The 13,801-nt window shown below is 38.0% G+C and overlaps 1 protein-coding gene across 1 annotated transcript in view; it reads right to left on the bottom strand.

The window, feature by feature from the left end:
- The window catches only part of XKR4 (XK related 4), a 221,770-nt gene that overhangs the window by 151,989 nt on the left and 55,980 nt on the right, over positions 1 to 13,801 (bottom strand). The gene's annotated exons all lie outside the window — the stretch shown is intronic.

Below are 13,801 nucleotides of genomic sequence, written 5' to 3'. Positions count from 1 at the left end.
CTTTGAGTTAACACAGCTGGTCAATATGAATGGCAAAATTTGGAAAGAGCCAGTAGATGACAGTAGTGGGTTTCTGTGGCTGGGTTTTGGTAGCAGGAGGGGCTACAGGGGTGGCTTCTATTAGAAGCTTCCCCTGTTTGGTGGAGCCAATGCCAGCCGGCTTCAGGACAGACTTCCTGCCACTGGCCAAGGCCAAGACAGAAAGCTATTGCGCAGTGAAAAAATTCCAGCCAGGGAAGAGCGTAGTGAGAACATGGGAACAACAACAACACCAAGGTCAGTGCAGAAGGACGGGAAGAAGGTGCTCCAGGCACCTGCATGGGCTGAGGCCCCTGCAGCCTGTGGTGCAGACCATGATGGAGCAGCTGTGGCCCTGCAGCCTATGGAGGACCACTGGGGTGCAGAGACGCACCTGCAGCCCATGGAGGAGCCCATGCTGGAGCAGGTGGGTGCACGAAGGAGGCTCTGACCCTGTGGGAGGCCCAAGATGGAGCAGAGTCCTGCCAGAGACCTGCAGCTCATGGAGAGGGAAGTCTACATTGGAGCAGGTTTTTCCTGAGTAGGACTTGTGGCCATTGTGGGGGACCCAAGTTGGTACAGCTCATTCGTGAAGGACTGAACCCCATGGAGGAGTGACCCACGGGACAGCAGTTTGGGAAGAACTGCTGCCCGAGGGATAGACACATGCTGAAGAGATCCATCCAGGACTGTCTCCTGTGGGAGTGACCCCACGGGAGCAGGGGAAGGACTCTTCTTCCTGAGCAGCAGCAGAAACAACAGCTGACCATAACCCTCATTCCCATCCCCCTGCACCACTGGAGGGGAGGAGGTAGAATTTGGAAGAAAAGAGGGATGGGGGGAAGGTGTTTTTAAGATTATTTTATTTCTCACTCTTTTGTTCTGATTGTGTTAGTAATAAATTTAAATAATATCCCCTCTTTGAGTCTGTTTTGTCTGTGATGGTGATCAGTAACTGACCTCTCCCAGCTCTTGACTCATAAATCCTTCAAATCCTTTGTTGGTTTTTTTTCCTCCTCTGTCCAGTTGCAGAGGGGAGTGAGAGAGTGGCTTTACTGGGCACCTGGCATCTGGGCAGGGTCAACCTGTTACAATGACCCAGTCTATAACTTTAGGGCACTTTCCTACCAAAATTGACTGTTCTCCTAAACTCAGCCAATGCTTTCTGATGACATCAAGAGTCGAGCAAGTAAGAAGGTTCATAACAAAGTGGCATTCTTCCACTAGCAATGAGGAACGAATTTTTTTTCCCTGAAATTCCACATTTTCCTTTCTCTCTTGCACACTGAAATCTTTCAATAAAAGTATCATAGACATTAAAAGTATTTACCTTCATCACGCTTCTTTAAGTAGGTACCTTTTAAAATATAAACACAGAACATCAGATAGGTGTCTGCTTTAAATGAATCATGCTTTCAGGAGATTCATTCCTCAGTGCAACAATTTTAGATACCTAGATTACTTAGGTCAAATTTCCTGAATTTTAGAGAGGAAGAGTTAGAAAGAGTTATTGCTCCATTGTGGATGAACAGATGAAACATAATACCCATTGATGAAGAGCAATGCAAAAGAAATATGCATCAAACTGAAGGCAAAACATGGGATTTTAGGCAAAAAGTCCCACAGGAATCCAGGACACATGAAGAATATCTGAATAGACTCTCCAGAGTTGGATAGTTTACTATCAAAAGCAGTTCAACTTCAGTTCATACATTCATAATCCAAAGATTAATTAGAAAAATTCAAGCTAATGTTCCAATAAACTAAGAAGTGTGTATGTAAGCTTATCTATATTCTCTAGGACATGCTGAAAAACAGGTTCCAAAACTCTGTTATTGCCCTTCTCTGAATATATACCAAAAAAAGTTTTACAGTGTCAAACAGTACCGAATGTCAGAAAATTCTCATGGTGTTGCATTGCCAAATAATATTCCTTTTGTTCCGTTCTGTTTGGTGCTACCTAAGATGGCAAGGGCAAATTAGGAAGCTTAGTAATATCACAGCTAAATGCTCCCTTTAAATATGGAAATGCATTCTGCAGTTCCCAAAATAAATTCTTAGATGAACACGCATCATCCTGTGAAGTTTAATTAACTAGTGTTTGGGGTTGTTTGTTTTCTTTTTTTAAACAGCAGCCTTTTTGAAATGGTCTATAGAAGTTTCTTTAGTTGGCCATTGAAATGTTCAAGGTCTAACTTTCACTCTGAAAAAGACACATTGGTTTCTGAAAGCTGAACTGGTCAAATCTTTTTGTAGGAAACTATGAAAAAACTATAAACCAACTTATTTTCATTGATAAAATATTCTTACCACATAACTCTTCTAACAGAACTGAATGAGGGGCAATTCACTGACTTAACTGCAGTATCAAGCTTATTGTGGTCATACTGATTTTTAATTGTCTTTAATTGTCTTTAATTGTAACTTTAATTGTCATCTAATCCTTTAGCCATATTGCTAAAACAATATTGCTGTTCAGTACATAATTAAAGTTTCATCTTTGAGGAAAAAATGTTGACATAAAAAATCTTTTGTTAGAATGACAAACATGAGCTATTCTTCTTTATTGTTGGACAGTGATAGGCACCACTGGATAGATTGGGCTTGATGGTGTCTCTTCGAGAGGTTTTCAATATGTGAGAGAAGCACAAAAAAGAATCATAAAGCATGGTACTTAGATTACAAGCGGTCATACTTTAACATGTGAGAAGCATAATCTGAGCACCATAAATGAGGCATTATTATAAACATCATGAAGGAGGTGATTTTGAAAAAAACCAATGCACAAAACCAATTTTCTGTTTCCTTATTTGCTACAAACAGCCCTGAAACCTTCCTCAGAAACAAGATGATGAAGCAGAGAAACTGCATGCCTTGAACATCACCAACACCTTGAAGAAATTAAATGAGAAAAAAAAGCATTCTAAAATCAAAGGCCATTGCTAATAACCCAGTGCACTAAATTCCCACCTGAAGAACATAAACAGTACCTGAAAACACAGTCAACGCAGTCTCCTGAGTTTCAACCAGAAATTAGCAGACAGCTATGGCAGATCAGGAGCCATACAGGTAATAAATGGTTTAAAGAAACACCATCTATGACCAAACATCACAAGACAAAATGAAAATGTAGTGCTATAGCTGGATATATAAGGTAATCCTAAATGGACTTAGTGGGGCACCAGAAGTAGCATGATAGCCTAATATAGCCTGTTTTCTAAAGGGTTACTGCAGAAACAACTACTTCTAGACACAGACTGTCTTTGCATGATTATATAGACCATCTTTAATTTTTTTGTAAGCAGAATAAACATAGTTTTTAAGCAGGAGCAGTTATTGCAGAGGCAATATAGATTTTAAGACTTTTATGTCACTGTAAATAAAGTTAGCAAACTTATCTCTTTTTAAGTCAGTGCGTATTTTAGCTTTCTTTGAAGATGGAGGTATACAGACCATGTGAGATAAAATTGAGAAAGGGGAATGATGTCTGTTTTTTACAGAAACAGGATGCATGGTTTCCCACCAGAGAAAGGATCTTTGCCCATGTGTGAATCTGAACAGCTCAAAATCCAGTAGGACCAAAAATCCAAGTAGCAACAGCTTATCACAGATTTCTTGGGGGAGATTGCCTTCTAGAATTGCTAGACCAAATATATGTAAAATTACATGTAAAGTTAAGATCACTTTGTATACTCACCAATTACACCAAGATCCCTATTCTTGACTGTTGTTATTTATTAATAAACAAAACCTTGCTGTAGAGACTTTTATTGGTAAATCTCAAAGCACTTTTCAGTACTGGTATTCAGTTAACTTTTTATTCTTGGAGACAGTGAAACACAGGATAAACTGATTTCTTTGGTTTGTCTGGCAAGACACATGGGGAAAAGAAAGAAAAAGAGGTGATTAAATCACTAGTTTTAAAGATAATATTCAAGTAGCAAGGTCTTTAACTTGAATGCTGAAATAATTCTCTTTTGATTCGTCCTTATCAGAAATCTTCTTAGACTTCCTAAAGGAACAATGAATGCCCTGTCAAATTTCTACCTAAAAACATGCAGCGTCTTTTAGAAGAGGTTTGCTTTCCTTGGACAATAGTGGGAATGACAAACAGATTCACAATTGAGCAATAATAATTTAAGAAGAATTTGGTACCATGGTTTGTTTTCAGCAAGCCATGGAGCACCATATTGAAAATATGCAGTATTTCATCACCTGATTTACAGAGTTGTAAAGAGTTACAGAATGAAATCTAGCATGTGTCTCATACTTCAAATCCTACAATATTTCAAAAGATGCCTCTTGCCCGTGTTTATTGTTTCTCAGTGATCACGGATGAAGAATATCATAGTCAGAGAGACAGTTATTTTTGTTAGCCCTGTAAATAAAGTCTGGAGTTCGAAAAGCAAGCTGTGTTCATTGTGATCATTTATCAGCAAGATTTTGACGTTCACAACTTCATTAAATAACTTTGTCTGTGACATAGAACAGACCAGCGTTCTTGTTATCGTGCAAGACATCATCACTATCAGCATCACTGAAAGAGTAAGAGGTTTCCAAAAGAATGACTCTTATTAAAAGGAAGGTTCTGTAATTTAGTTCTAAACACACACAGAGTAGAAAAGATCATTTAAAAAAGTGCAAAAAAGCCACCATCACCACTCTGAGCCTCGTTTAAACAATGCAGGCCATATTTATTCCTGTTCCTATTGCAAACAGTGGAGTCAAAGTCCCATTAGATTTTTTTGTAACATTACTAAAGACAGTTCCCACTCAAGAAGTTTGTAATCTAAGGTAGACCAAAGAATCCCATGAAAAAAAGCTATTTGCTTAACTAAAAATAACAACATATATGATTCTCATATCTGCTTTATATTTATAATGAAACAGCAGTCTGACAGACAAATTAAAACACAAATATCTTCAGAATATTTGAAGATGAAAAAACCCTTTTTGAAAATGCTTATCTAATCTAAAGGCTATTGTAAAATATATATATAATTTTTTTTACAGGTTCAGATATCATAATGGATCACAGAACATATTTCTGAACAAAACACTGAAATACAATGCATTGACATATTTAACATCTCGACTTAGTACAAATACACACTGTTATTAGATTGCCACTATTCTCAACTTCAGAAAAGCAAGAGAACACTTGTAAGAGGATGTGCAATTGCTACTCCTAATGAACTCCAAAGGCAGTGGGAGCTATGGGAGTAAAGAAATGAAGTATAATACCGATGTGGTATTATACTCTGCCTCCCAAATTGCTCATGAAATACAAGAACACTTGGAGCTAAATTTGCAGAGAGGACTAGGTGAAGATGGAATGAGAATTAGGTACAATGAGAGTTTAGCAGAAAAGGAAACCATGATGGACACCAAACATCAGTATAAATTCTCCTGAAAAAAATTCCATTTCTTCTGCGCCTAATGGAAGGTGAACTTCTCTACAAACTTTGCCCCTTCTGTGTCTGCAGAGCTCTTCTAAATGTCTTAACCGGGGTAACTGGAGGTAAGCACTTTACAGCATGTCACTCTTCATTAATAGAGACTGTAGAGCTGCTTCAGAGTGAACTCAGTGACTGAAACAGATATTTGGGATCAACTGAGAGTAATATATTTATGTGTGAAACACAGCCAGAGCAAATTGGCTTACACAATCTGCATTCAGCATGAGACTCACTTCTACTTCTTCAGCCTCCTATTTCCCTCTGTGGTACCAGTCATCAAGGGGAGCATGTGCCTCAGTCTGGTATGCTGAGTATGAGTATTCCTGACTTGAGCTTACTACATAGTACTAATACTTAATTCTCCCCATGCTTATCTAAGGATCCTATATGCCAGACACAACTCTTCAATGAATTTCATGCTCCATAACCTGCACTTTCCAAAGGTTCATACACCTGGCAGATGGGACCTGCCATGCTGAAGTGCAGCAGAGTGTGAACTGGCAGCTCTGTGCTTGAAGAAACCGCAGTAGAATCCAAATTTTCCTCTGCTACAACCTAACATTATGACCCCTCTCCATCAAGTGATCTTGCACATATGAACCATGCACAAGCACAGCAAGGTGCACATTTCTACATACATGAGGTGAGAGATAAATGGAGATATCTGCTGAAATTCAGAATGCTATTTAAGAAGAAAAGTCAAAAATCATGAAACTACAGAATAATGCCAGGAGGAAAGGCCTAATGGAGGTCATCTGTTTCTACTTGGGGCCAGCTTGGGTTGCTCAGGGTCTTTTACAGTCACATTATGACTGTCTGTGAAAATGGAGATTGAACAAGTTCTCTGTGTAATCTGCCCTCCTGTTTGACTGCCTTTAAGGCAAAGAAACTATGTTCCTTATGGGCTCAGAACATCTGCATGGTGAGGAGACGCTCACAGCAGGTCTATCATAATTTACATAGCAACTTAATGCTACCAGAGAGGGTACATCTAGGGTCCTTCGTATAAAATGACTGCCTCACTGATAAAACAGATGTGGTGAGATGTACATAACGGAGGGGGTGTCACAGGTAGGAACGGGGTAAGAGCTACTTATACTCTCAAAAGAAGTATGTGTTGCTGCTCCACATAATGAACTATCAAGCACCAAAAGAGAGGCATCAGCATCACCACCAGCCACAGGAATGTGCTTTGTGGGAAGAAATAAGCAAAATTATAACTCCAGAAGATTTTGAATTTGCATTCTCTCTACAATCTGAATTGCATTTCTCTCTGCAGGCTAGAGAGACAGGAGTGGGATGTAAGTCACATGCCAACAGATTTAATATCATTTGTTTTGTTCTAATATGTAAGGTATTGGCAATTTTCAGATCAATTTACTTCCAACACTAATTTCGGTACAAATCTGCAGTAATTCTGTTTCAGTAACCAGCACTGTACTAGCGAAGAACAGCTGTTATTTAGCAAGGATCCAGACATTTATCTAGTTACACATTCCACAGTTCACTCAGCTGGGTCATAAGTGCAAACCAGAGTGTCTGACAGAAAACCTACAGGGTGTTAAGGTTTTGCCCCAAAGAAAGAGTGGAGAAAATATATTCCAGAAGGGTCAAGAGAGAAGAGAAAAAAGATAAGGAAACAATAAAATATATAAAGTGGATGTTTAAATCTTTTTCCTCCTGGAAATGTAAAATGACAGTTTGGGTGAATGGCTCTCGCATGATGCTGTCACCCTTCATTCTGCAGCTCTGACTGAATGACGTCTAACAGAAAGCTCTTTTCACCTCACCTTCAGGGATTAGATTCTTGGAGTGTACTTAGGTAACTTCTTATAGGCATTCAAATCTGTAATGCAAAGAATAGTTTAACTGACAAATGCCTAACGGTTTATTCCTGCATACGGTTAATCCACTGTAGTGTGCAGTAATAAGTATTGACTTGCACAACGTCATTATATCAATAGGTAATAAATCATTGTCCTTTCTTGCCAGTGAGAAAATGTAGAAATTAAATGCACAATATTTAATATACCATAATTTACAGTGCTATCTGTGTACAGTCCATCCCTAATGTGTATAACTACCATTAAGTATCTTCTCCAGTACAGTTTTCAGGACTGGGCTTCTATGTGGCAAGCTCCTTCACAAGAGATTTTATCATAGGTACAGTGCTACATAGAATAAACTAGCTATTATTGCTTGTTGGAAGTTCTGTTAATTTAAAAAGTAATTTTGCTTCCATCTTGCCTTGAACCACATTATTTAAAAATCCCTACAAAGGATACCTACCCAATGTATGCTAGGTCAACTTTTTGTTATGCATCATGATCACATCTGATATAGAGCCTATCCTATGCTGTTCAGATGAACATTGGAAAGGCAAAGCAAAACAATGCAACTTCTTCTCTAAACACACTGTGTGGTAATTCTTGACCTGATGAGTTCACAGACCGAAAACAAAGTCATAAATGGAAAACGGGAAGAAAAGAAAACAATGTCCTCAAGTCCATGAAGCCTGACATGAGCACATCAGCATGTGCTAGATCATCAGGACTAATAACAGGGATGAAATGACCAGGGTAATAGCAGGCACAGGGTTTGCTAGGTTCATACGTTTTGTTGGGATTTGTGATTACTTTCTTTATTGCTTGCTAGGCAAAGGACATTGATGAATACTGCAACGGTAGTGAAAAGCAACTCTGGTTGCTACTAAGCAATATCATCACTTAGTTTTAAAAAGTTGTCTGTCTCTGTCCTACATATTCTGCAAACCTACTGCAGATGTTTATTTCCATACTAGTCAGGTTCTTCAGTAAAAATATTATTTTTTTTAACACCTCTAGTACAATGAAAAGCAGAAGTTGCAGATGAGTGCATACACAATAGTACAAAAGGTCAGATGAGTCAAGGTCAGCATCTTAAGGAGGGGATAGTTAGACTCCATGGCAGGAATGTAAGTTAAGCATGATGTAAGTTAAGCAGTAGCTCAGGAAACTTTAAACTATCCCAATAGTGTCTAAATGCTGCAGTTCAGTTTCTAAAGCAATAGCAAGCATTAAAGTCCCTCTGTTGATCTAACCTTGGTATTTGCTATGAGAAAAGGTACTATATTATAGAAAGGAGACCTGTGTGGACACCAGGAGCCACTTTCTAACATCAAAAAGAAGTTTTATTTTACTTATTTATTTGCTTCTCCAGAAGTACTTCTATGTCTTTTGTAGCTACTATGGTACTAAGAATACTACCTTATAATAACATTAATGGATTATCTTGAAATTTAGGACATTTCTGATGGCTGGTGAAAAAGTTTTGCAGAGGTCTTAAAATTTTACTACTCTAAAAACCTCAGAATTATGAAAATCTTGCAAATGGAAGTTCTTTGAAAGGCTAGGTAAAGAGGAATGCACTGAGTGCATGAGAAAAGTCTTTTTTCAGCCAGTAGAGTGAGTCTGAAAGCTTAATTTATCATTCACATTAATATGGTAGATTAGCATGCTATGTGGCGTACATTTCTCAAACCCAAAAAGTCACTGTAAATTATCAAGTCAGCCATTCAGGTAAGTCAGCTAATGTACATGGACATAACTATATGTGGTAAGAGAAGAAGGGTTCCCTTCTGAGCAGGGTGCCAGACTGGAAAGAGGGGACACACATAGAGAGAAGCATGACCTTGCCAAACTGAGGTGATCTCCTTGATAGCCTCATTCTCCAAAACCTAGGGAAAGAGGGGAGGAAGGTCACAGCACAAGGTTATTCTGGCTCTGTCAACCATCACTGCTTGTGATGGTTGTAGGAATTTCCTGAGCTAGGCAAGGTTCATTGCCAGGAAAAGAACAGAACAGGGAAGGGTGTTCCTGAGTCTCATTTTTATATAAGGGGAAATGGTAACAGAAGATACACTCAGAATAAAGAAAGGTGTAGAAAGCTCTTGGCAATTATAGTCTTCACAACAATATAAGAAAGATATTAAGCTGTTAGAGAGTGTCCAAAGGAGGGCAGTAAAGATGGTGAAGGACCTTGAGGGGAAACCATATGAGAAGCGACTGAGGTCACTTGGTCTGTTCAGCCTCGGAGAAAAAGAGACTGATGGGAGACCTCAATGCAGGTAGAACTTCCTTGTGAGGGGAAGAGGAGGGCCAGACCCTGATCTGTGTGGTGAACAGTGGCAGGACCCGAGGGAATGGCCTGAAGTTGTGTCAGGAGAGGTTTAGGCTGGATATTGGAGAAAGTTTCTTCACCCAGAGGGTGGTTGGGCACTGGAACAGGCTCCTCAGGGAAGTGATCACATCACCAAGCCTGACAGAGTTCAAGAAGCATTTGGACAATACTCTCAGGCACAAGGTGTGACCCTTGGTGATGGTCCTGTGCAGAGCTAAGAGCTGGACTTGATGATCCTTTTGGGTGCTTTCCAACTCACATATTCTGTGATTCTGTGACTATGCCACCACATTAGCAATGTTGCAAAGATGAGGGCTCAAAGTGTACCTCTAAATATTATAAACCTATTTACATCATGTACATTCCATCTACCAGTTATCTGTCAAAAATATTCTACAATTATATTTTGTCACTTCCAAGTAAAATTTTTCTTGTCTTTTTTTCTGAGCTGCTATATTAAAAATAATGTCTTTTTTTTCTGTTCTGTCATCTAGAATATTGAGTGAATACAGAAAACACAGTATCAACCTTAGATGAATGTTTGAAGGGAGGATAGTACCACTCAAAATAAAAGAATTTACTACAAATTGTGCAAAACATTTTAGCCTGGATTAGCAAAGAATTTTACTTAGCCACAATCTGCAGGTTTTGACAAATGACCACAGAAAAAAAAATTTGTCTGTGTCTGCATCTTGTATTACTTTGTATTCAGTAAAAACTAGCTACACATCTGTCCAACAATTAGACTTGAACTTGTCTGCTAGATTTAAACCACAGTTGCTTATTAAATCCCTATCTTGTAATCTGATCCCAGCTACTTACATGTAGGCTCTCCCCAAATCCTCCTGCTGTGTTAGCGCTACACATGAATAGGAGGGTTTTTCTGCATTTAATCACATGACCAAACCCCCCATTTTTGCTTATACTTCAGGAGAGGGTCTCAGACTGGGATAACAACTGCTGATTCCCTGTAACCTTGGGCAGGTTGCCTCACCCTTGCATGGCTCATTTTAATCTTCTGTTCAACATGAATAATAACACTGGAGTGCATTTTATGTCTTTGGATGAAAGACTTAATATAATTCAAAGTATTTTTATTTAATAACAGAATATAGCTTTCAGAGTAACATCTTATATGGAGTGGAAAATGATGATCTTATATAATCTGTTGTATACGGGCACTGACAGCTTATCCTTGAGGGTCTGGCAAGAAATAACTATGAGAAGGTAATGGCTGTGAAGAATACTTTTCTCTATGCGTGACACATCCCCTAGGACACAAAGGTCTCAGCAATTAGTTTTGTTCCTCTTTTGAGAAAAAGACATTAAACAATATCAGGGAAATCCTATAGTCACTAGGGGCCAATGTACCCAAATCCTAACTGCTGTTCTGTATGGGCAGAATTTTTCTCAATAAAGGCCCTAAGTTGCCATATGAGCCCATTCCAAGATAAGTGTAATGGATGAGCCAATAAATAGGCACCATTTTATGTAAATTTCCTCAAAGGCACAGAAAATTAATTCTGATTGTATTTTGAACACAACCCAAGCAATAGCACAGACTCAAATTTAGGCAGTACACCAGTGCAAGTCTACTCCCATTCACACCCAGGATAAACTCCTGAATGTGGGTGGGGTAGAAGCTTTGCTCCCTCCATCTGGACAGGAAATGCACAGTCTGGCCCATACACCTCTGGATATCATGTGGTTGTGAAGGAACCATACTGGAAGGGTTTTATGTGATATGTCACAAAAGCAGAAGGAATTTATTGCCTATGAGTTTTATAATGTCATTTTAAAGTACATATATTTGCAAAGCACCCACCTACCAGCATCCTCCTTCACAGAACATAGATTTGGGGCCAAGAAATTCTCCATATTTAGACCACCAGCTAGACTTAATGAAGCAAGCCCTAGGTTAGACTCCATCTGTATGGAGTGTATTGAAGGGAGTTCAGGCTGGAAATCCCAACTGAACAATTATGCTTCACCCTACTATTGGGAGAAAACAGAGCAACTCATAGATGGGTACCAAGCAAATATTTGCAGAGTGGGGGCTTTGATGAGTTGTTTTCAATCTTCCAAGTCTTCTCTTCAGATTATGTCTCTAAAGAGAAGACAGTTTATAATAGAAGGAAGACTAATCTCTGGGAATTTGAAGTATAAAAAGCAGACCTGAAGACAACATAAAGAATGTACAAGAAAGTGCAAACCCTTCTAAACTAATCACAGTGCAAACACTTTCAAGCTGAGGCTGTGCTGCTCTAGTGTATTCCTAGATATGCTAAAGTGTCTCGGTGAAAAAAACGTATACAAAATAAAACCATCATTTCTGGAAGCATATTTCCTCTAATTTTTTAATTAGAAATTGAAATAGAAGAATGGGAAGCCAGTTGAGAGATGTGTTAATCTAGAAAAAGGCAAGGGAATGTTAGAAAGAACATTCTGGTTTTATGTGGTTTTTAGTGGTGGTTTTGGTAGTATTTTTGTTATTTACTTTTCACCACTAGCTGACCAAATCAATAAACTCTGTGGGTCACACAAGGGAAAGCTGATAAATGAAAAATTACGGGGATTTAAGTTGTAGTGTCAGCTTCTTCATTAAAGAAATATTCAAAGTATGGAAATACAGAAATACTGAAGGTTGACTCAGAAGCATAGTGACACAGCTGGTGTTCCACAAATAAATAACCTAAGGAAATTTGTAGCTACTCAAATGGAGAAGAGATAGTAAATAAATATTATTACCTGTAAATAAATCTCTAGCAAACACTTCTGTAAAACAAACAACCTTTCCAACACATTAAATACAGATGTTTATTTGCATGCTGCTGAAGCCAAAAATCTTGAATAATTTTGGCCATTAGAGTGTACTTATTCTACATCTATTTGTCCTTTCCTTTAAATAGAAAACTAATACTCCATTCTCCCTCAAAGGCTTATTAGAAGATAAAATGCCAAAGGATAAAACAAACACAAATTAAATGGTGTTAGGAATCCCAAGAGAAAAGTAATTCAGTTTACATTTTGGGGGGTTTTAATTGCTGGTAAATTACACTTCTGAAATCATGTTCAGAGGATGAAATAATTTTTGCTCTGCTTTATAAACCATTTTCACAATTTTCAGGCATGAAGCCAACTGACTACAATGGCATATAGAACTGCAGAACTCATAGGATCTGCACTCACCATACATCCATTGGCATAAGAGTTCAAAGCATACAGTATATTCGTTAAGAGAAAAACACCAGCTTCTTCTATTTTCATAGCTTTCCTGTTCATATCTACTCAGTTACACACCAATTTCCAAGAAAATAAAAACCATTTATGATAAAGAGATCATAAGCAAGAAGAAACAAAAAAAAATATGAAAACCTGACCACATTACTTCTGAATTAAAAAAAAATAAAATAATTTTTCAAAAATTATTGTTTCTTGTGTCGCTCCACTCTTGAAGTGAAAATACAGCAAACTACATAGTTAGTGAATGGCAATTTTCCACGACACAGTCCTGTTTTCTTAATTAACTTCAATCATAACTAATGCCTTATATTTTAGAATGGGACTGTACTGATATTAAGGTCAGCTTCAGGTACCAAGTAACAACAGTGCAGCACAGGTATTTTATTCAAAAACAAGCAAACCACAAAATGTAATGGCTACAAGAGCTGGAAGGGAAAAAGGTGAAGTTATTTATATGTTTGGTAGCTCATGTGTTGAAAAATTAATAATAATAAAGGTAAGAATTGCAGTGAAAGGGAAACAAATATTTTGGTATTCAAAAAGGGGAATTATTCTTGAAACATCTGTGCATCTGTCTTTGTATTTCAATACCTTAGTTATGGGCTGGGATGCATTGAATATTAATAGAGGTCAAGAAAAACAAATCTTTCACCATGCTTAATGTTTTTAGTTCTTAAATGTCTAACTCTAATCCTTAGAGAGTCCTCACAAACGAAGACTGTTCGAAAGATCCATCTCCTGAGTCTTAAAAGTAAAATCCATACCAAGGTGGATCTTATAAGATGTTTTTTTCTTCAGTATTTTTCTTTATTACTGTTATACAGAATCAAACTATTGTTAGACAGTAGGGCTCAATCATGTGAGCACTTACAAATATCATGAGTCATCCCACTAATGGCAGTGGAGTTAAATAAATCAAAGTC

Source organism: Corapipo altera, unplaced genomic scaffold (genome assembly GCF_003945725.1).
Source record: "Corapipo altera isolate COAL_440 unplaced genomic scaffold, ASM394572v1 49, whole genome shotgun sequence".
Lineage (NCBI taxonomy): Eukaryota > Metazoa > Chordata > Aves > Passeriformes > Pipridae > Corapipo > Corapipo altera.
This window is presented reverse-complemented; position numbering and strand designations above follow the sequence as displayed.